A 2,500-nucleotide genomic window follows, 5' to 3' on the forward strand; every position below is an offset into this window, starting at 1 on the left:
CAGGAGATTGATGTATCCGGAGGGTGATGTACCTCAAGTGATGTATCAGGAGATTGATGTATCCGGAGGGTGATGTACCTCAAGTGATGTATCAGGAGATTGATGTATCCGGAGGGTGATGTACCTCAAGTGATGTATCCGGAGGGTGATGTACCTCAAGTGATGTATCAGGAGATTGATGTATCCGGAGGGTGATGTACCTCAAGTGATGTATCCGGAGGGTGATGTACCTCAAGTGATGTATCAGGAGATTGATGTATCCGGAGGGTGATGTACCTCAAGTGATGTATCAGGAGATTGATGTATCCGGAGGGTGATGTACCTCAAGTGATGTATCAGGAGATTGATGTATCCGGAGGGTGATGTACCTCAAGTGATGTATCCGGAGGGTGATGTACCTCAAGTGATGTATCAGGAGATTGATGTATCCGGAGGGTGATGTACCTCAAGTGATGTATCAGGAGATTGATGTATCCGGAGGGTGATGTACCTCAAGTGATGTATCCGGAGGGTGATGTACCTCAAGTGATGTATCAGGAGATTGATGTATCCGGAGGGTGATGTACCTCAAGTGATGTATCAGGAGATTGAAGTATCCGGAGGGTGATGTACCTCAAGTGATGTATCAGGAGATTGATGTATCCGGAGGGTGATGTACCTCAAGTGATGTATCAGGAGATTGATGTATCCGGAGGGTGATGTACCTCAAGTGATGTATCCGGAGGGTGATGTACCTCAAGTGATGTATCAGGAGATTGAAGTATCCGGAGGGTGATGTACCTCAAGTGATGTATCAGGAGATTGATGTATCCGGAGGGTGATGTACCTCAAGTGATGTATCAGGAGATTGAAGTATCCGGAGGGTGATGTACCTCAAGTGATGTATCCGGAGATTGAAGTATCCGGAGGGTGATGTACCTCAAGTGATGTATCAGGAGATTGATGTATCCGGAGGGTGATGTACCTCAAGTGATGTATCAGGAGATTGATGTATCCGGAGGGTGATGTACCTCAAGTGATGTATCAGGAGATTGATGTATCCGGGGGGTGATGTACCTCAAGTGATGTATCCGGAGGGTGATGTACCTCAAGTGATGTATCAGGAGATTGATGTATCCGGAGGGTGATGTACCTCAAGTGATGTATCCGGAGATTGATGTATCCGGGGGGTGATGTACCTCAAGTGATGTATCCGGAGGGTGATGTACCTCAAGTGATGTATCAGGAGATTGAAGTATCCGGAGGGTGATGTACCTCAAGTGATGTATCAGGAGATTGATGTATCCGGAGGGTGATGTACCTCAAGTGATGTATCAGGAGATTGATGTATCCGGAGGGTGATGTACCTCAAGTGATGTATCAGGAGATTGATGTATCCGGGGGGTGATGTACCTCAAGTGATGTATCAGGAGATTGATGTATCCGGAGGGTGATGTACCTCAAGTGATGTATCAGGAGATTGATGTATCCGGAGGGTGATGTACCTCAAGTGATGTATCAGGAGATTGATGTATCCGGAGGGTGATGTACCTCAAGTGATGTATCAGGAGATTGATGTATCCGGAGGGTGATGTACCTCAAGTGATGTATCAGGAGATTGATGTATCCGGAGGGTGATGTACCTCAAGTGATGTATCAGGAGATTGATGTATCCGGAGGGTGATGTACCTCAAGTGATGTATCCGGAGGGTGATGTACCTCAAGTGATGTATCGGGAGATTGATGTATCCGGAGGGTGATGTACCTCAAGTGATGTATCCGGAGGGTGATGTACCTCAAGTGATGTATCAGGAGATTGATGTATCCGGAGGGTGATGTACCTCAAGTGATGTATCAGGAGATTGATGTATCCGGAGGGTGATGTACCTCAAGTGATGTATCAGGAGATTGATGTATCCGGAGGGTGATGTACCTCAAGTGATGTATCAGGAGATTGATGTATCCGGAGGGTGATGTACCTCAAGTGATGTATCAGGAGATTGATGTATCCGGAGGGTGATGTACCTCAAGTGATGTATCAGGAGATTGATGTATCCGGGGGGTGATGTACCTCAAGTGATGTATCCGGAGGGTGATGTACCTCAAGTGATGTATCAGGAGATTGATGTATCCGGAGGGTGATGTACCTCAAGTGATGTATCAGGAGATTGATGTATCCGGGGGGTGATGTACCTCAAGTGATGTATCCGGAGGGTGATGTACCTCAAGTGATGTATCAGGAGACTGAAGTATCCGGAGGGTGATGTACCTCAAGTGATGTATCAGGAGATTGATGTATCCGGGGGGTGATGTACCTCAAGTGATGTATCCGGAGGGTGATGTACCTCAAGTGATGTATCCGGAGGGTGATGTACCTCAAGTGATGTATCCGGAGGGTGATGTACCTCAAGTGATGTATCAGGAGATTGATGTATCCGGAGGGTGATGTACCTCAAGTGATGTATCAGGAGATTGATGTATCCGGAGGGTGATGTACCTCAAGTGATGTATCAGGAGATTG

This window comes from Penaeus vannamei, chromosome 17 (genome assembly GCF_042767895.1).
Source record: "Penaeus vannamei isolate JL-2024 chromosome 17, ASM4276789v1, whole genome shotgun sequence".
In the NCBI taxonomy this organism is placed as follows: domain Eukaryota; kingdom Metazoa; phylum Arthropoda; class Malacostraca; order Decapoda; family Penaeidae; genus Penaeus; species Penaeus vannamei.